Below are 22,777 nucleotides of genomic sequence, written 5' to 3'. Positions count from 1 at the left end.
CCTGCTTCCTTCCTCTTTTCTACATCTCTTTTCACAAGTGCAATCTTAACCAGCACTCTCAAGTCGTGACAGTTTGTGCAACGATGTTGGAAGAGGGGGGTCCATGATGCAACATCAATGCTTTTGTTAATCAAGGCAGCAATTAAAGCCAAGGACCGACGATTATATATCACTGATCCATCATTCTTCATTCAGGCCCAAGCAACACTTTTAAAAAGCCAGCAAAGTTTATTTTAACCAAACATGGGGATTTTAAAAATGACTACTTCGTTGTAGACTACAAGGCTTTATACAGGAAGGGGTGGGAGCACACTGCTGACCTCCCAGCACATTTCGCCCCTTAGCATTATGGTAAATGCTGACAGCCGCGGTGCGTCCATTGGGGCGTAGGGGCGTAGGGGCGTAGCCCCACTAAGCCTGGACGCACCGTGGAAGCTATTTCACATACATATAATAAATTCTCATAATAAAGCGCCACAGCGCAGCGCTTCAATACCGGGGCACAGGGACAGGCGATGTTTAGCGGTGTGGAGTGCGCAGGGGGTGCATGGTCTGGGACTACCGACCACCCCCTCTCCATCATGCGAACAATATTTACCATCCACGTAGTAATTAGCCAGGCGAGAGAATTCTTTGGAAGGCAGGGGGTCTCACGACCCCCTGGCCGTATTTATTAAAAATATGAAAACAAAATAAAAATGAGTAAAATAAACATTATTTACATAATTATTAAATGCACAATTCAGACATTAGATTTACAGCAATGTAGACAGGTATGAAGGGATAACCTTAACAAATGTCTAATACAGCGTGTTCCTAACCAAATCTAACATCCTACATATCAATTTTGCATTCCAATAATTTCTGGGCCTACGGCCAACATCAGTCTACATTTTCATTTCAGGGGTGCTACAGGGTGTCCTTTGGACACCCCTGGCACCCTTGAAATCGCTATCTTATTTGCGATTAGCAAATTGCTAATCGCAAATAAGGAATAACTCCCCATTTATTTCTATGGGTCTTTAGGATCATAAGAATGAATGGGGAGTTATTCCTTATCTGCGATTAGCAATTTGCTAATCGCAAATAAGGAATGTGTAGGAATCGCAATTTATTTAGCGATTCCTACAAGAATCCCGTTTTGCAAGTCCTTAATAGCGATTCCTTAATAATCGCTATTAAGGACTCACAAAACGGGACAATGATGAATCTAGCTGTAAATATGCTAAACTGTATCCAGTTAAGGTGAATAACAAGCTGATTACACTTCTGGGATAAAGAGGCTTGATGAAGCGCTGGCACGCGGTTACAATTTACATCAATAGTCCTACGTGACTGACTGAGAAGTGAAGGGAGTTAGCATTCAACAAATCACAGATAGACAGTGTAACCCATTTGACCACACAATAAGGGCCAGGAATCAGTAATCAATTAAAGGTGGATTTATTAAACATTAAGTATCAAACCACCAAGTAAACAAAACAGTAAGATATTATGCACATGAAGCATTACAACAAGCATATTAAGGCACCAATATGGATTCAGGCTTGAAAGCAAAAGTGCAATAAAAATTGGAGTCAGAATAATTGAAGTACAGAAGAACAGAATTTGTTGCACCTCTGAGAAGCTCAGCTCCTCCTCCCTAAACATGCACAATTCAAAGTAGTTTCACCTAAATTAGAATCTACCCACAGATGGATCATAAGGAATTGGTCAGTTGGGAATTTAAAAATGCTGGAAGGCGTCCGCATAGTGAGGATTGCTGTAGAAAACATCTAAAAGAGAACAAGTGTTTAGCATTTGCCTTACACTCGCATGAAATGGGGCAAGGAGAGAGGTCTGTATCTGTCCAAGTCTAGAGGGCATCTCTTTGTTAGTCTAACATCATATATATTGATGAAAGCGCACAAATACATTCTCAAGGACTGATCATCATACCACCTTTCCATGGACCACTGGTGGCAAATCTTTAGTTAATTTAACAACATTTACAAGTTTTCCCAGCTCATGAAACCTGGGCACTCACATGGCCTTGAGCCCCTCAATTGTTGCAGATATGAAATTAATAAAAAGATTTTTCACGGTGTTAGCTTCTTCACATTTCTGCCAAGATTTTCTTCTCAGGCCCCTCTATCTCTAATACCCAGTACTCCTTTCTCTAATTAATGAAGCCTTGGTACTGCACTTGCAAGGGCGAGAACATGCACAGCAAGCAGAAAATGCATTTCAAATTCTCAGGCCTACTATGGTCGCGTTAAACCAAGCATTTTAATGCACACTTCAGTTGCATGGCGATAAGTTTTCTTACTACTTCGAAAATAAATGCAGCATTATAAATGTAAATTAGGCAAATGATGCAATGCTCTTTCAAATAAATGTGTAAGTATGTATGCCAACTAAATTTCTTCATAATTCGATAAAATAGTGTACACACATATGTGTTCTACAGTGAATGCACTTTAGTAACGTATTTAAGTGCAAAACTTTACAATAATAACACACAGAGTATATGATGCTCAGTGAACTTATATATTACGTTGTTGTAATGCTTAAAGGTGGAGCTAAAATTACGCTGCCCCAGAGGGAAACCAATTAACATATGCAGATCGCCTGTTAGGCTATCTTTGTGTTGCAAACCTTAAAGGTGTTACCAAACAACAGTAAGAGTAGATATGAGGGTAAAGACCTCAAGAGGTTCCAGCAACTGGGGATGAAGTGTGAACAGATTTACACAATAGGTAATATTCTGCTGTTGTCTCTCTGTGGACTATTCATGTATGAGGGGCAAGCAGACTGAAAAATATTTTCGTTATTCAAGGTGGCTGAGCAGGTAGCCTCAGGGTAAGAAATGCCTACAGTATTTGGGTACACCAACACCAACATTTTGAAGGATCTCAGAGGAAATTCTGGGGCAGATTTATGATAACTGGCGCATCCCGCGACGCAGCTCCAGCAAGGTTCGGGGGTGCCCCATCTTGACAATGCTGCATCAAGACCTACGCCTGCTTCAAGCAGGCGCAGGGTTTTGACGCTGCATTGGCCTGAAAGTGACTGAGTGAAATCTTATAGATTTCACTCAGCCACTTTTGCGAGGCGCACCTGCCCCGGAACGCCCACCCTGCGCCGGAACGCCCACAAGTGGCGCAGGGCTTTACAACGTGACGCATCTGCCTAGATGCGTCACGTTGTAAATGGGTCATAGGGATGCGCCACGTTTACGCCCCTGTGGTGTGACGCAAACGTGGCACATTCCCAACATAAATCTGCCCCTCTGTGTGCAGTTTCCTCCAGCAAAGGGTTAAGTTGACCCCGAGTGTGACTCCATAAATTCCAGTCAGGCAACTCAGTTGGCCTAAATAAGGACTTCTTTAAAGTTAAGTGCTCCATTGAGTTCACCCAATATGTGACTCCATTGAGCTGATCAAGAATGTCACTACTTTAAAGTAAATCGGACCACTTGAGTAACTAGGAATGTTACTTCATTAAATCCAGCGGATTTATTCAGCAGGTCATTAATGGGACTGCATTAATGCCAGCGTACTGGGAATGTGACTCCAGAAGGACAATGGGGCCACTGAGTTGACCATAAATATGACTCCATTAAGCTTACTGAGATGATGAGGAATGTGATTCCATTAAGAAGAGTGAGGTCATCAGTTGACAAAGAACACAACTCCATTAAAGTCAATGGTGCCTTTGAATTGCCCTGAAATGGGATTCCATTAAGATTACTAGGTAAGGGGGCGTGGCCAAGCATTGATCCAAGATGGCCACGTAAAGTGAGGCTACGACACTCGTCCCTTCCACACATCTATCCTGATCCTAGATCCGACCCATCTGACGGCGGCCCGTGTGTCGGAAAGGTAGCGGTCACTAACCAGCCCATCCAGGCTTGCCCCTGACATCGGAAACCGAAGATACAGGCCCGGAGAGGTGAGGCCTATGCACACGACATAAACCCGGACCCACAGTGCCAGTGGAAGCGGTGGGAGAGGTTCAATCGTGCAGACGAGTTTGCGCGGTTGCGCCAGATCCTGTGGGCGCCACCACGGACAGATAAGAGCTCCGCTCCTGAGCAGCGACTGGGGTCCGACCAGCACAGCGGCGATCGCAGACCCGCAAAAAAGAACCGGTGAGGCAGGAGGGGCCTAGACGTCTGCGCCGGCCTAGCGCACAATGACTGCGGATTTGCAAATGCCGGCGGCGTGCAAGTGAACCTTGGTGTGCCCTGCTCTGCTCCCCCCATCTATGGCTATATTCGTTGACTTTGCCCAGTCGAGCTCGTCCTCACTGTGCCCGTCTGCTACCCGGATGCGGTGAATTGTGGTACCCCAAGGGTCCAGAGAGTGACTTGGAATGGTGGCTGGCCTCCCTTATTGCAATCAGAGGCAAAACATAGTCCGCCACCGGTGAGGTTGAAGAGGTCGTCCCAAGTGGTCTGCGGGGGGCACGCAGCCCAGGAACTATAGAAGATATAGCCATAAGGACCTCCCATGACCGGGACAGACCGGTTCCCGGTGCTACCGCTGTCCCTGCGGACTGTATCGAGGAGTGCTTTTCCCAGAGGGGCCAGGTTTGGTATTGGTTCCCCAGGTGTCCAGACCCGAACATTGGTCCCTGGATTGGCCTGCCACTCTGTCGCGAGCTGTGAGAGGCTGAACATCTACTTGCCATGAGTCCTCCTGGCCTGTTGGGAGTAGACACATGGTGGCATAATGGAGCATAATAAAGGCTCCGGCCTGAGAGATAAAATCTACACAAGCCAACAAACTGGACCGATACACAGTGCCTAAAGAAGTGCAGCAGAACCGGTTGTCTAGAGATGGCACCCAGGGGAGCTTGGGTGAAGAGGAACAGGAACTATCACTGAAGGATGTTATGGAAGCTATTACCTGAGTCAAAACCTCGCTGGAGCACAAGATGGACACTATAGCGATCAAAGTCAACCTTATCAGGGCCGAGCTGGCGAAACTCAACGAGAAGGTCGAACAGGTAGAAATTACTGCCACCAGTCTCGTCGGTGATGTCACGCAACTGCAAGGGGAAGTCCGCAAGCTCCAAGACTTTCACAAACGTACGGACCTCAAGCTGGATGACTACGAAAGCTGCCTCCGGCGCAACAACTTCCGCATTCTGTGTGTTCGGAAAAATCGGAGGGGCAATCCCCTGATCTCTTTGTCGAAGACCTCATTCTCAAACAACTGCAGCCCAAAGGACTCAGTAAATTCTCTGTCATCGAACGAGCTCACAGGGTCTCGGGCGGCCGACCCAAACCAGGCAGTCCCCTGCGGCCCATGCTGGCTAGGGTCTTGAACTATCGAGAAATAGATGTCATCCTCCCGAACTCTAGGACAGGAGCTCCCCTTGGTTACGAAAACACCGACATACCCTTTTTCCCGGACTTCACGTAGAGGGTACAGAGGCAAAGGAGGTCGTTCCTCTCCGTAAAACGTGACCTCAGAGAGAGGGGGCTGAAATACTCAATGCTGTTCCAGATGCGTCTTCGGGTTGAGGCGGACGGAAGAGCGTTGTTCTTCAAACATTCGGAAGCAGTGGCTGAATGGATCAAAAATCGTGGAATGAGGAGCCCAAATGACCGTAATGGCAGGAAGTGTGCGGACAACCGACCTGCCAGAGAGGGAGACTTGGCTGGCTGCTGACTTTGAAGTAAGTAACTGGGACAAGGAGCGGGCGGACCTGGGAGGGGGGTTTCTTGTTTTTGATCGTAGGGGCTTGGGGACTCATATGGACCAGAGGTGTTTGCTTTTAAGGGGATGCACATTTGACTTGGTTGGGGGCAGGGACACGGATTGCTTTAAGTTCCCCCTTTTCTTCTACTTTGAGTTCTTTACGAGGGCTACAGGCACTCTGCAAGTTTTCGATGCGTAGTTCTAGGCCCAGAGTGCAGGGCTGCAGAGGGGGGGGGGGGGTGGTGGGAAGTTGTGTTTTGTTATGTTTTTATTGTGTTCATTACATCAGCAACTTCTATTGTAACCTCAGAGGGGGAAGTAAGCGAGCATACTGCACTCTCTGTAAAGGAGGTGAAGAGGTTCTTCAATTTGTCATGGCTACACGAGGGAACGTAGGAATTAAATTGTGAGGCTGGAATGTCAATGGATTGAGGGACAAGATAAAGCGTAGTTTTGTCCTCCAATACATCAAGCGTCATACCCCTGATTTAATTTTGCTTCAGGAAACTCATCTTATTGGAAATGCGTGCAAGGCCTTGCACTGAGGGGGTTATGTATTGCTGGTCCATGCAGGATTTACCTCTAGCTCACGAGCGTTGGTTATTATGATGTAGAAATCCTTTCCACTTGTGGTACAGGCGACCTGGACAGATGACCGGGGATGACACCCCATCACACTTCTGGCGCGTCTATCACCCAAATGCAGTGCAGCACACCCTTCATTCCGGAGCTCATGGGAGCCTATCACGTATTGATTACCTTCTGATCCCCGTGTCCCAAATTGCCCACGTTCATGAGATTAAACATCTTGCTAGAGGCATCTCTGACCACTCGCCAGTTTGGCTCCACATGATCCTCCACTATAAACAGGTGGGATGGGTGGCCCCCATCACCCCCTGGTATTTCTGAGATCCTAAAATCCGCAAGGAACTCCTTGTGGCCATTGACAATTACCTTATTGAAAACGAGGGCTCAGTGAAATCCCTGCAGATACTGTGGGAGGCCTTTAAGACAGTGATGTGGGGTCAGGCCCTCTCCTTAATTTCAGGAAAGAAGAAAGACCACCGGAGGGAATTAGAGGCCATTGAGACAGAGATTAGCCAACTGGAAACAGACCTGGTGTTAGAGGTCGCACCCGACAAACTTCACCATCTCAAACTCAAACAGCAGGAATTTAGAGCGTTGGTGACTGACCATGCTAAGGCCCTGGGGATGGCGGTTGTATGAGGTGGGAGACAAAGCCGGATAACTGCTAGCCTGGTTAGATAAGAAAGAGTGAGCCAGCCGGCTAGTGCGGAACTCCAAGGGCAGGGAGGTAGACCCCTCACAAATCCCCAGGACATTGTGGACATGTCTGCAGCCCACTTTGGCGCTGTCTATTCCTCAGTGGCTCCCTATTTTATAGAAGACTCCTGACAGATGTTAGTTGACATAATGTTGCCCAGGCTACTAGTTGCTAACCGTGACTTCGTAGATAGCAATATCTCCGATGAAGAAATAGCAACAGCAATCAGATCCCTCAAACCGGGTAAGGCCACAGGCCCTAATAGATTACCGATCGAACTGTACAAACTTAAACCAGACAGGCTGGCCCCATATCTCAGGACTATGTACGAGGATGCAAGGGACAAGTAGTCCCTGCTGATCGACCAGAGGACGGCAACCATAATCACCATTCACAAGGAGGAGAAACCCAAAACTGAGTGTGGGTCGTACAGGCCAATTTCCATTTTGAATGCCAAGATTCTGGCTAAACTGCTGGCCAACCGGCTGATCACAGTGATCGAAACACTGGTTCATCCAGATCAATCTGGTTTTATTCCGCATCGTAACCCTGTACTTAACTTGCGTAGGGTGCATGGCGTGTTGGGCAGGGCGGCCTCCATCCTGGAACCAGCCATCATAGTCTCCCTCAATGCAACAATGGCATTCAACACCATTGAATGGCCGTATCTTTGGGAGGTGTTGGAGAAGATGGGGTTTGGCCCGAAATATATGCAATATATCCAGGGATGTCTGTTGTCCCCCCTCCTGTTTCCCCTAGCTTTGGAACCGCTGGCAGTCTGGATAAGCAGAGACACGACGATTCGGGGCATGTGATGGTCTCCAGAATGGTCTCGAGAATAGGAAGACCTTATCTCCCTTTTCGCAGTTGATATTCTGCTTTATTTGGCGTATTCGAGGCGGTCCTTGATTGTGGTCTTAGATATCCTCACTGTTTTTGGTAGATTTTCCGGGGACTCTATTAACTGGAGTAAATCCCTGCTATTTGTGGCGGCAGGAGAGCCGCTGGTCCCACCGCAGGCGTGTCCAATACAGATACACACTGAGGGCTTCAAATACCTCTGAATTTTCTTTCCCTTGATCCTTCACTTCGTTATACCCAAAACCTGTTCCCCCCTTAATCAGGCTGCAAAAAGACATAAATAACTGGAAGTCACTTCCCCTTTCCCTGCTGGGAAAGGCGGCCCTTTTTAAAATGATTATGTCCTTACCCCGGTTTTTATATGTCCTGCAGAATTTTTTAGACTCGGTCCCGGCATCCTATTTCAGGGAGGTGGCTGGCCTCCAGCGAGATTTGTTATGGAATGGAAAGCCGCATATCGCTCTCAGCAAGCTTTCCCTGAATTGGTATGATGGGGGCATCAGCCTCCCCGACATTAAAAAGTACTATTGGGTGGCCCACTTGACCTTCATCAACAACGGTACCTACGCCCAACCCGAAGATCCATGCTATAGTATGGACAGATGGCTCCTCTCTGGTGGGAACTATAAAAGAGCCTTTTATTCTAAACTACAACGCTTTCCACTTACGGGCCCCACCAAACACTTGGTACATGTCTGGCATACAGCCTCCAAGGGCCTGGGTTGGGAGCGCAGACTAATACTTGCGACACCGTTATGGGACTCGGAACAGCTGGGTAGTTTATGGAAAAGCAAGGGGTTTGACAAATAGGACCTAATAGGCGTCTAGCGTATAGGTGATCTGTGGGACAAGTTGGATATTAAACCATTCACTGTACTGCAACAACAATTCGAGTTGGCTGACTCTGAACTTTTCCGTTACACACAGGTTAGGCATGCCTTGCTCTCCCATTTGAAGCATGGTACCACCCCTCCCGAATCCTCCCCGCTGGAAGATAGAGTTCTAGATAAGACTTTCTCTTTGATACACAAAAAACGTATAAATAACATACCTGACCCTCTTCACACACTTTGAGAGAAATGGTCCAAAGATGTTATCAAGATGGATGATGAGGAATGGCAAGAGGCCAATTCCTCACCTAGAGTTGTGGCAATTCCTGCCCACCTTCGACTAGTCCACCTTAAAGTCCTCCACAGGGTTTATGTTACAGGGCCTCAGTTGGTACGGATGGGGAGAGTGGACGGGGATGATTGCAGACGGCTCATTATTTGGGAATGCGAGCTCATTCAACCTTACTGGTGCCTCATACACAACATCATTAATGTAGTCTTGTCCACACATCTCCGCCTGGAAGCCCGTAGATGCTTATTAAATATTTGGGAGCCGACAGACCTGAATGACTGCACAACACAATGGGTCACTTTGGGGCTTATGCTCGCTAAGAGAAATATTGCCCAGCGGTGGGAGACTGGGAGAAAGATTTCTATTGGTCAATGTTTTGAGAAAAACAGTATATGTGGTATATGTGTATATATGGAAGGGATGAAAGAGGTAGCCGAATGGATGAAGAACAGCCGCCCGAAACTGAACTCGGACAAGACGGAAGTCCTCATCCTGGGAACCTCACCCTCCGCCTGGGACGACTCCTGGTGGCCCCCCGCCCTAGGCAGCGCACCCAAACCAACAGACCACGCACGCAACCTGGGCTTCATCCTGGACTCCTCCCTCTCCATGACCAGACAAGTCAAGGCCGTCTCCTCGTCGTGCTTCAATATCCTGCGCATGCTACGTAAGATCTTCTGGTGGATCCCCACCGAGACCAGGAAGACGGTCACCCAGGCTCTCGTCACCAGCCGTCTGGACTACGGCAACACCCTCTACGCCGGAACCACCGCCAAACTCCAGAAGAGACTCCAGCGGATCCAGAACGCCTCAGCACGACTCATCCTGGACATCCCCCGTCGCAGCCACATCTCCGGACACCTGAGAGATCTGCATTGGCTCCCGGTCAACAAGAGAATCACCTTCCGTCTCCTCACCCACGCACACAAAGCCCTACACGGCCAAGGCCCAGGATACCTCAACAGCCGCCTCAACTTCTACGCTCCCAAACGCCAGCTTCGCTCGACCAGCCACGCGCTCGCCACCGTCCCCCGCATCCGCAGAGCCACCACAGGGGGACGGTCCTTCTCCTACCTCGCCGCCAAGACATGGAACAACCTCCCCACCCACCTCCGCCTGACCCAGGACCACCTCGCCTTCAGGAAGCAACTCAAGACCTGCCTGTTCGAGCAGTAGCGGATCCCCCCCCCAGCGCCTTGAGACCCTCTGGGTAAGTAGTGCGCTATATAAATAAGATGATTGATTGATTGATTGATTGATTGAGGTTGCCCTAAGAAGTGGACTCGCATATGGGGCTTGTGGAATGCTTATCGGGGGGATATATGTCAACCACCCTTCGCCATCAGCAATGAAGACCTCCCTCACCCTAGACTTTCCAATCGATATTCTGTAAGATTTATGTTGCCTATTGTTTCCTTGATGCCGGACGTATTACTTCCTCTGTAATGCTGATGTCTGTTAATAAAAAGTATTATTAAAAAAAAAGATTACTGGGTAAACTGAGGTGAGCTGCTTTGTAGACTTTAGTACAGCCTTCGACTTGGTGGACCGGAATGGTTTATGGGAGACACTTTTAAAACAAGATATCTCCAAGAGCCTCCTGGCAAAAGGGGCTGAATTCACTCAACTGGGTGCAGGCAATTATGGAGTTTGAGGGAACTCTGACCCAGAAAATCCCAATCTACAATGGGCTGCGACAGAGATTTCTGTGTCTTGGCCCCCTTGCTCTTTTCCTTGTTTATAGATGACTTACCATCAGTATTAGCAGTTGCAAAAGGCGTCAGTCCCAACATGGATGGCAAACATATAGCATGTCTCCTGTATGTGGACACCCTCCTTATTATGTATCTGAAGGAGACAGGTTTACAAAGGAAGCTGGATGCGTTCATGGAATACTGCAATAAAAAAAGCTAGTGGTAAACTTGGAAAAGACTAAGGTGTTGGGATTTGGCAAAAAATCTGCAAACTTTGGGTGACATTAAAATCTATTAATAAATAAAAGTACCTATGGGTATGAGTTGAGAAGAGGTTACTGTGGAACACCCATATTGAATCGCTCAGAGCGAGAGAATAGCATTCGTAAGTGGTCTAAAAGAATTTAATAGAAACTATGGTCAGTTTTAACAGACTAGACCACTATGATCCACCTTCAATATCAGCATAAGCCGAGTTATGTTATGTTATATTTAATTTATACAGCACACAGCTACTCGAAGTTTCCTGGCGCTTGCTCCATACATTAAACTGCAAGCAGATCGGAGGCTAAAAAAGCAAAGTTTTAAATTTTTTCTTAAAAAAAAAAAAGGTCCTAGATGCCCCAGAGTGTCAACGGTAGCACGTTCCAGGCCAAACCTGCTTTTTGCACAAAAGAGCTCCCGCCGAGCCTTTGGCGATTGAACCTGGGGGTCTGTACCAGTAGCTGGTCGGAATAGCAAAGCTGTCTACTAGGTTTATAAAAAGCAAATCTCTTCTGGAGATAAATGGGTTCTAAACCATAAAGGGCCCGATGAGCAATGGTCAACATTTTAAATTTCAGCTGAGATTCCACTGGGAGCCAGTGCAAGATATGAACACTATGTCTAGATGATAGTCCCAGTAGCAATCTAGCTACCGAATTTTGGACTACTTGCAATTTCCTTGCAAGATAGCCAGGACTGCCAACCAAAAGAGGATTGGCATAGTCCAGTCAGGACAAGATCAGAACCACAGTTTCCTTGACAACATCTGGAAGAAGAGGGAGAAACTTCCTCAAGATTTTGAAAGTGCCAAAGCAGGTCCCTGCCTGTTTCTTCACTTGTGTTGAGAAGTTCAAGTTTTCATCGAACCAGACACCAAGATTTTTAGCAGTGCCCTTACTTACAGTGTGTTGGGGGAAATCCGGAGGCCACAACCTTTTTCCTTAAGTCATCTGGGAACAAGCCATATAGGAGCACTTCAGATTTTCCTTCATTACACTTCAAATGTGCATTCGCCAGCCAGTGAAACACAGAGGATAAGCAGTGCTGCGCTGCCGCAACAGAGTTGTCACCCTTCCACCAGGAAAACAACAGCTGCGTGTCATCCGCGTATGCCATCACTTTAGCCCCTAATGACTCCGCGAGATGGACCAGCGGAGTCACATAGATGTTAAAAAGGAGAGGGCTAAGTGATGACCCTTGCAGAACGCCAGTTGTCAGCTGCTTAGGCACAGAGGCACAAGGAGGGAGCCAAACCTGCTGTGACCTATCTTCCAAGAAGGATCCGATCCAACGCAGAGCCGATCGCAGAGCCGATCCAGAGATACCAATTTCTGTTAGGCGATCAAGGAGCAAAGAATGGGGCACTGTGTCGAATGCCGCCGAGAGATCAAGCATAACCAAGGCTGCTCTCCCGCCGGCATCCAGACACTCCCTGATCACCTCTGTCACTTTCAACAGTGCTGACTCCGTACTTTAGGCAGCACAGATTCCAGACTGTGCTGGGTGAAGCAAGCCAGACACCTCAACATAGTTGGTAAGCTGAGACGTAACAACCTTCTCGCAAACTTTAGCCAGACTTGGCAGGAGCGAGATAGGCCGATAGTTCTCAGGAAGCAGATGGGCAAGTGATGGCTTCTAGAGGAGGGGGAGAATCAACGTCTGCTTCCATGACAGAGGAACACAAGCCTCGTGGAGCGACTTGTTGACTTTAAGAATAACTTCAGAATTAATAGTGTCTGCCACTTCAGACAGAAGCCTAGCCGCACACGGGGCCTCGGTGTAAGCCTGTGGGGTCCATGGTGATGGTGAGTAATTCCTGGGGAGGGAGTAGATCATTTGGGACTAGTGGAGTTCCATGACTTCTGGATATCAAAGTTGGGGCGTTATTGAGGGTGGTATGCCCATTGAGCTGAGGGTTAGGTACGGTCCAAACCAGAAAGAGTGGGTTCGACCGATCATGGTCGGTGGCGGTCATTTGCTCGGATTCCAGCATAGTCTGAGCTGTGGGAAAAGAGATGAGGGAAACAAGATCATTCGTTGAAGGCAATGATGGTAGGTCCCACTGTGATCTCTTCAATCGAGGGATGGCTGTAATAGGATTGGCTAGCTGTGCACCGAGCGAACCTGAGGAGACTCTCCCCATTTGAGTCGGGGGTCTTGAGGGTTGAGGCACGTCGTCATTAGAGGGCATTTGCCTGGCCTTATGCATAGTATGGATAATTTGTTGAAGGCAATAACAGTAGGTCAAACAGGGATCTGTCTGATCCTGGACCGGGTAGAATTGGACTTCCTAGCTGTACGCCAAGTGAGTCCGAAAAGACTCTCACCTACTGAATCCGGGGTCTAGAAGGTTGGGGCTAATCAACCGGGGACCGAACCGCTCTGTGATCCTCTATGGGCGAAGGGTGATTTAGATAAAGTGAGGGTCTCCCCGAAGTGGTGGGGGGAGGACTGGTAATATTGGGTGATGGTAGGGTGAGTGTAGGTGCCATTTGGTTCCCCCGAAATGCATTTTTGAGTAACAGGAAAAAAGTTGCTATCTTAAATAGATTGACATTGGAAGCTTGGATTAGGATGATACCATTGTTATAGAGGGTGACGGTGGCATTGCCTTTGAGCGTGGACGAGGGTGCTGTTAGTTTGAGACCATGAGGTGTTTTCCTGGTACCAGATATTCGGAGCATAGTGTAGAAGACTTTCGCCGACAACTCTTTTCCTGGTGTAGAAAATAAGGTCATTAACTTTACTACCTTTGTTTGTACAAAAGTAGACGTCAGAGATTAAAGTTTTGGGCCTAGACCTGAGAAATGAGATGTTTGTGTTTCTTTGCGGCTTTTTTCGATAAGTTGGGTGGGTACTTGAAGGGGAAGCCTTCCGCCCAATCTATGCTCAACTCATGGTAAAATAAGGAGTGGCTCCCTATGTGGATTCACTACCTGACCGTAAGTTCAGATATGAATTGCTAAGGCTGTAATGTAAATTGATACTTGTATAGTGCACTACTCACCCGCAAGGTTCTCAAGGCGCTTGTACAAATACCGCTGTGGAAACCATCCTGGCTTTCCCTGTGAGGCTTCCACTCCTGAGCACCCCCAAGGTGGAGACCAGGCATCCTTAGCGTTGTGGGGGCCGTTGTGGAGATTAAGCAAGCTATTGCCCAGAGTTGCAGAGTGGAACTCCATGATTGGAATAGGCACTGAGGCGAGAATTATCTAGTCCGTGGAATTTTGAGCCCAAGACCTGCCGAGGCAGGGAACTGAAACCTGGTCCCGGGCTAGACCTCTGCATCAGGGTCTGCCGCTCTAACCATTGAGCCACACTTCTCCACCAAGCTGAGCACCTGTATCAATCCGTGCTACAGCAGCAACAAGGTAAAAATGGTGATGATGGACATGTACCTGTGGCTTGAGAGTAAAATGCTGTAATCTGCATATTCTCTTGGATTGTGTAAAAGTTCAGACCCTTAAGAAAGGCCGCTTTTCACAGATATGCGTTACCTGGATGTGTCTTGTGCCTTACGAGATTTATGGTCACTTTTAAAATGCTTTTATTGGATTATTTGAAGGTCTGCCATTTTTAAGTTGGTTTTAACCTCTTCATGATGAAATGTCTGTGTTTGCTATGAAAGTATAGTGTCAGATTTTATTCACATCTATTATTTTGATGAATATGTTTTCATGAATTATATAAGAAGGTTTTAATTATAATATATACGTTTTCATGATGACTAACGTTTGTGGGGTTTTAAGATGTTTAAAGAGCAAGGTCTAAATGAACATTCTTTTTGACTGACTGACTGAGCTGGAATTTGAATCCAATTAAGCCAGTCTGACCAATGAAAGGGCCTAGAAGGGGATTGCATTAAAATCAAAAGCCATTGACTTGACTAGAATGTCACTCCGATTAATGTCAATTTCATCACTGAATTGATCAGCAAAAGAACTCCAATAAAGTGAGTGAGGTCATTATTGTCATTAGTTCCAGTTAGTTGTCCTAGAATGTGACTACATAAAAGACAGTGAGAACTCTGGGATGACCAGGAATGGGACTCCTTTAACATGAGAGGATATATTGAGTTAACCAGGAATGAGACTTCATTACTGTTAGTTGAGCCATTTAGTGGTCCTGGAACGGGACTCCACTAAAGCCATTGTAAACAATGAGCTCAACAGCAATTTGAGTCCATTAAAGTCACTGGGGCCATTCAGCTGGTAAGCGGTGGCCAATCTCTATCACTCACCCATGTAGTAACTACCAGCAGGAGGGCTGATACCACTACTTGGTTAGCTCTTTGGAGTGTACAGGTTTAGAGAGTTAGGAAAGCAGGCTACAAGAGGCAGCAGACTGCTGTCATTGGATTTAGAGGAGAAACTCTACATCATAGGTGCCATTTTAAGAGAGGATGCCCCTCACAATAATTAGACTTACAGGTTTTTTTCATGCCTAGCTTGAGCGTTCACCACTGCTTCTTGGAGCAAGCTCCCTGCAGCACTGGATCAGCTCAGTGCGGTAATATAAAGTGTGGTGGGAATTCTGCTGTTCACTACCACTCGATTACAGAGAAGCGCCCCATCCGCTGCATTGAGAGAGATGTTCTCCTTTGTCTATCACCACCACCAAAACATAAACCTGAACAAACAGGCAGGCTAACCCAATATTTGAAAGATACTTCAAAGAAACAATGGATAAAGGTGGCTTACCCAAAGAAACCAATGGCTAAAGAAGACTGGCCCAAAGTCCCTATACTATTTATTGTGTTCATGACATAAGGTCAGAAAAGACAAAAAAGTATTGTGTCTGTAGCTAGAGCTAAACAAATAACCCAAAAAAGAGATGGTTACATGAGTAAAGTTCCACTTGCATGTAATTCCAGGATTTTTATTTGCCATACCCGGGTTGTGTGTTATGTTTGTGGCATGTGTATGGAGGCAGGCAGTAATACTCCAAGGTTATTGTGAGTGTATGATTACAGATTCCAATGTGACTCATTTAAGATGTGACTGCTAAAACGTAGCACACGATTGAGGTTGTGGTTCAGCCTCCTCCACAACAATAGTGTAGTGTTTACATTTCAGAGTAGAAAGTTGTAGAATCAGACACTGAAGTGTGAGAGGATGGACACAGGGCTGCTTTAAATTGCAGTAATGACCTTGCTTAGCAAGGGCTTGCTGATCATCCTTTCCTGGCCACTACCATGTGGCAAATGACGGGGGTGGAAGTACGAAGGGACTCACTTGTGTTGTGCAGTGGAAGACTTTGGCAGGAGTTTCCCTTTTTCTCTCCCTAGACTGCTACTCCATAAGGCTGATGACAGCCAAGTGTCAAGGCTTCACACTGTACTGTACTTCTATTTTGAGTGCTCCAGTTTGGAGACAGCATTGTCACTACCTGCTGTAAAAATGTAGTCACCTGCAAGAATGACTTTTCAAAGACAACCACTTCAAACTGGTTGCGTAACACAGAGAGTGAAATTAACATTCCGAGCCTGGAATATTGCTGCAAGAGTGAGACCCCCAATGATCCCACGTGTTTCAAGTTTCAATTACTTCACGACCACAGGAGAACTTGTTTTACAGAGTACTAGAAGTGCTGCTGAGATCCAGGGCTGGTGTCCTTGGTAGCCAGTCACCAAACGTGGACAATTTGCCAAGAAGAGGAACTACTGTCAGATTAAAGACTGGATACTGGCTGATGGCCTTCAGCCCTCAGAGAGACCACATTGGATGATCAGTATAAGTAAACACAGATGAGATAGATAATGTAGAGATGGCATGTGCTGTTACAAGCAGCAGGAGCCAACAATGTGGACTTTATAGTTGCATGTTTTTAATTCTTTATCATATAAACCATGGATGAGGACGATTAAACCCTGTTTGCCCCGTGGCTCCTGAATGAATTCTGACAGATTCCATGGTGCATTTACTAGGTAAAATTAAACGAAGCTATCCATGGCAGTCTTGTCCTATGACAGCTCCAAATCAGTTTTCCATTAACATAATTATGTCCGTAAGGTCCCAGGTGTTTGGAATCAGTGCATGGGTAAAAACGATCCCACAGGTTTAGGTGATATACTGTGGGTCAATGTAATGGTATGAAAGACATTAAGACCATTGTCTTTCCACACTAATCTGTACATTTTCTTCTGTTCCTTCATTGCTGCCATGAAATCCTGCAAGGAAAATACAATCTAAAATTGAAATTAAGTTTTTAAGATCCAATGGGCTCAAAAACAAGAAATGGTACACTCTAAATATTTTACCTAAATATTATATCTCACACACTCCTCCTTTGCACTTATATTATTTGAAATGACATCTAGGTGTGACCATAGAGTAAACTGACATGGTGTCAAAAGGAAATGTAATTCAAGTAGTCGGCTCTTCGTCTGCAAAACATTGCTTGCCACTTGCTTAAAGCTGGTAAAATAAAAAAAACAGGCAAATGAATAAATCTAATCTCTGGCACCTATTAACTTCAACAGTGCTTATTTTTTTCCCCAACATGGCCGTGAGGTTTCCACACACCTGCATGGTAGCTATCTTTACAAGATGGCCAACATGCATGTGTGGCGTGCAGAAAACTATGGATTTAACCCAGATCAGTGACTGGGGGTGAATGTTTGGTTTGTTCAGCATTCTGTGCATCATCTGCTCTTTCTGCATTTGTCACCCTAAGTGGGAAGGGTATGCCCAGACGCGGGTCCCCTGATCACTAAGCTATCAGATTCAAACTAGGCTAGCTGATGGGGTGCTACCCCCAAAAAGGTCCCAGGATGTTTGTTTCTGGTCCAGAGACGACCTGACCTGGCTGTTTGGGCTCGACTGTGACCATGGGGAACAGGGTCAAGACTGATTTGAATATGGCTGGGTCTAAACAGGATTGGCCTTGTGTGCAAAAAAACAATGTGCTTAACACAGATCTGGGACTGGGGGTGAATGTTTGATTGGTTCAGCATTCCGTCCATCATCTGTTCATTTTACATGCATGTACATGCAGACATTTTCGATTGGTTTACAGACCAATATAGGAAGTCCATCGTCACTAGGGGCACAAGAGGGTTTGGCAATCATCTGCTAGGGATTGTCCTATTTTTTTTTTTTTTTTTAAACAGAGTGGCAGGTAGTAAAGGAGCAGTTGGAGCAGAAAGAAGTAAAAATAGTCCCTTCGGTTTGCAATGCAATATCTGAGACAAGCTGTGAACGGAGACATTCATCTAATCAAAACACAGTTAAATCAAATGCGATATAGCCATGACAAACACACCAATTCAGAGGAAAGCTGTCTAGTCAGAAGCATGGAAGAGAGATAGACAAAAATAAACTGAATCATAGCAATGGGTTGACACAAAGTACACTATAATTCTATATTGAATGCCGAACGACAGACCAATCTATGTGTAGGCGATACCAAAAAAGTGTTTGCATTTCTTAGAGAGGAGCAACTGTTTAAACGTACTTGTATGACTATCCACTTGCTTCCATGACTTGCTAATTTGTTCTTCATATTACCCTAAGATTCCATGCCCTGCATTTGGTCTCCTGTGGCGGGAAGAGAAGAACCATGTGGGTGGTGGTGGAGAGAGCAGCGGCCAGTTGGGGTTTTGCTCTGACCTTTCATCCCACACAAAGACCTACATAAGAGCTGTAGTGATGACGCATCTACTCTTTTGGCTCACAAAAACTAACCAAACCTAAAGGACGACACCTGGGAGCGTTATTCAGCCTAAAGTCACTAGAGCAGTTCTGAAAACCTTCTTCTACTAAATTAAACACTTAAGAAAAACTCTACCATTCATTCCCTTTCACAACAGCAGCCCTTATTGGCCCTGTCGACAGTCAATTCAGCACTAGTATGGGGACGTTTTGTGCCTACATACCTTAAAACTCAAAAGACTCCAGAGTTGCAAAACTCAGCAATGCCAAAATACTTTAAATTTTTTTCAAATAAATCAATAGATTCAGAAGACCTCTGGACACTATGTGGTCTGATTTATGAAGGATAACGTAAATGTTTTCAGCCTGAACACACTAATGTAAATTAATCCCAGATACAAGGTGCCACTTACCAGTTTCCAAGGAAATCCACATCTACACCAAACCACCGGGAAGAGGGGACAGACCACCAGAAGCAAGAGCATGCGATAATAACAGGCAAGAACTGGGTAATGCGGGTTCCACTAGCCAGTGGTAAACTGTTGCTAAACGAAAGGAGCATAACTTCAGCCTTCAGCATCTGCTTTCAGCTAAGTTATTAAAGAACGGCAAGTAGATACTAAAGGTTATTTTGCTTCCTTCAATTTTATCACAAGATCAATATATTCATCAAACCTTTAAAGGTGTCTTGGATCTCTCTGAAGATTGGAAAACAGCTCTGCCGATACTTCTAAGCCTAAGAAAATGTTCTTCGTCGCCTGCTAAAACCCTTTTAATTGTTCAAGTTCGTATTAGGACAATGTTTATTTCGTACTTGTTTCTTCTGTTCTTACAAACCCAGTCACTCGTGTGCCAAGAAACGCTCTGTTCTCACAGATAACATTTACACTAAAGAGATGAGAGCATTCAACGTCATTTCAATCCTAAATTCATAGCACCATATCCGCTCGCCTGAATCCCTAACAAGATTATTCCAATTAAGAAATCAAACAAACTAAAGGATCAAGCTCCATAGGTTTGTCATTTAGTGCAAGAACTGCATTAAATAATATATATTTACACCCAAAAGGTGGATTTATATCTGCCAGGTTTAATAATGCACTTCAAGGCTCAAACCCACCAAGCCCTCTGAGCTAACAGAAAAATATGTAGTAGTCCCTCCCCACAACCTTATATGGTAGCTGAAAACTCAATTGTGATTTCTGATGATCCGAGGGAAAAAAATATGTCATTGTCGCTGCTGACAGGCAGCTGTGCAGTTTCCTAGGGGGGTCGGAGATATATGTCCCTAGCCTCTGAAGAGACGAAAGGGCAATCGATTAGTGAGTTTAGTAAAGGCTTATTCTCCTGCGCATAGCCTATTTATTCTAAGTTGGTTTACAATCCTTTATGGTTCTTTTGAGTCCAGTGGCTGATGATCAAACAGCTTAATGCTGATTCCAAGAGTTCCTCAAGTAAAACAGACAGTATTTACAGTCCAGTCCAGTGACTGACGAGACTATTCAATATGATGCAGGAGCAGTCATTGCTTACCAACAAGCTTACCAACGGGATTATGATTTTAAGGTATAAAAAGCATTATTTGTCGATACTGAGGTACGTTTAGAGCACAACGATTAAAGGACAGCATAATATTCCATAACAGACATGCGTGGCTTCAAAGTGGTTAGGTCTGATGCTCATTTCCAAGAATATTATGAGTAATAAGGAAAGAAATGCACGACTAAACCATCTGGCAGTGCTGGTGTAGTACAACTTCTACTCCTTCATGGCAACGGATGACAGCATCAATAAAATAGTTGTTCGGATGATTGGTACAGTTTTTCTTATCCACCCAATGTCACAAATGAGTTTTATGTATTCCATGTTGATATATATATATATATATATATATATATATATATATATATATATATATTACCTACTGGCGGTCGCCAGTAGGTATATATAGTTAGGATTTTTTCTCTATGGGATTTTTGAAAATTCTATGTCTAATAACTTTGGCGTTTGTGGACGGAATTGGCTGAAATTTTCAGGAAATGGCACATTTTGTTTCTGAGCAGCCCCTGAAAATTTGGGGGGGTTTCGTCAAGGGGGGGGCCGAGAAAAAAGGGGGGTCCCAAAACGCATTTTTCCCATGTTAATTTCCATAGGGCGGTTGGCCTCACCTTTAGCTCGAACGGCTGAATGGATTTACACGAAACTTGGCAAAATTGTAGGGACTGTTAGCCCGATGTGCCTTTGCTAGGTCTCAATATATGTGCTCCAGTGGATTTTGATAAATTAACGTTCAAAAAAATATATATATCTGTGACAGCGCTCCGGGTAGCGCTCCGGTTCGCGTACTTGACGCGTAACGGAACTTTGCAAAGCGAAGCTGATTGCTCTCCGGTGTCTGTCAACATTCTAAACAGTCCGGAGCGGCTGCCATCTTGTCTCTCGGTAGGATCGAGAGACAAGAGGAGGCCAAAACAAAGGGGGAAATGACCATAAGGGGGCATAGTAGATCCTCCCTGACCCCCTAGGTTTGATGTGGAGGCTTTAAAAGGGCCCCGCGGGGCAAAAAGAAAAAAAAAATTGTTTTGCGTGGGGAGCGCCCGGTACGCTTTTGTGCAATGGGCGGTGGTAATCTAAATGATGAGGAAACGTGACAAACGGTTGCAGGATCAGTGAAGGTTGATTTTATAATTGAAAGTATAACAGGATCAGTTACAATGAAATCGTCCATACGCACACCATGGGCGAGTATCATGGGTAACATTATTTCGAAGCTTTATTAATACAATAATCAATAATGAAAAATCGACATCAATAGGGTTGTCCGTATTCCCAGTCAGTACCCTTCCCCGCCCGCCATGTGCACAAAGACCACATACATCCCCCATAACGTCAAGGCTAAGTAACTAGAACGTCATAAGGAGTTGCAAGTCGCTCCCATACTGGCGCCATTTTGGTCGAGGCCAGGTAGGTCCAGAGTATAGTTCAATGTCTCTAATAAGTAGCGGCAGGACCAGAATCCCTTTCGGTAGTTCTGGCTTCGTCATTACGAGCACTAGAAAACAAGACATTCTGGGCAATACCACCCTTGACGCAGCCCTTTATGCTACAAGATGGTGTCTTCCATTCAGAAAATATTGTTGGCAGCATTTTGAAAGGAAAGATAAACGGCCGTTCTCCTAGTGAGTCTCACATTGTTACATTTATGAAGAATGTTGAAGAGTAGTATGTTGAAAATCTGAAGCCCTCGTTCTACAAACTCTCAACCAGCCTTGGAATGGAAGAGTCACCAAAAGGCAAAAAGTTCCGCCGGACCCCGGGAGCCGGCCGCCTATGTCGGGGGCGATCTCAGGCCACACCAGGGCAACAAGACTTGGGGCGGGGGCAGGAGCCAAGCGCCCCCTCCCAGTCCGCGCTACCACACCGCCACTCGGGGGCCTCCGTCAAGCAGTTCAGGGAGGCACCGCAGGCAGCGGTTCTTCAGATCAGTGGCTCTCACCGGCAAGGCTCCCCTCCGTTAGCAGCGATCGTTGGCGCTGTGGTTGCGGCCGGAGGCCCCGCCTAGTCAACGCCCCGGCCTCTCCATGTCGTAGGCCGCAAGAGTGGGCGCAACTCAGCTGGCCGAGCGAGGAATACCGTCCCCCTGCACACATTCAGGGACCAGGCCGCATTGCGAGGGCACCGCAGGACGTGTCTTCAGGTCAAACGGATTGTGGGACAAGGTGCAGAATGGAAGAGTCACCAAAAGGCAAAAGTTCCGCCGGACCCCGGGAGCCGGCCGCCTATGTCGGGGGCGATCTTAGGCCACACCAGAGCAACAAGACTTGGGGAGGGGGCAGGAGCCAAGCGCCTCCTCCCAGTCCGCGCCACCACACCGCCCCTCAGGGGCCTCCGTCAAGCGGATCAGGGAGGCACCACAGGCAGCTGTTCTTCAGATCAGTGGCTCTCACCGGCAAGGCTCCCCTCCGTCAGCAGCGATCGTTGGCGCTGTGGTTGCGGCCGGAGGCCCCGCCTAGTCAATGCCCCGGCCTCTCCATGTCGTAGGCCGCAAGAGTGGGCGCAACTCAGCTGGCCGAGCGAAACTTGGGGAGGGGGCAGGAGCTAAGCGCCCCCTCCCAGTCCGCGCCACCACACCGCCCCTCGGGGGCCTCCGTCAAGCGGTTCAGGGAGGCACCGCAGGCAGCCGTTCTTCAGATCAGTGGCTCTCACCGG

This window comes from Lissotriton vulgaris, chromosome 7, assembly GCF_964263255.1.
Source record: "Lissotriton vulgaris chromosome 7, aLisVul1.2, whole genome shotgun sequence".
Lineage (NCBI taxonomy): Eukaryota > Metazoa > Chordata > Amphibia > Caudata > Salamandridae > Lissotriton > Lissotriton vulgaris.
Note: the sequence above shows the minus strand (reverse complement) of the source record.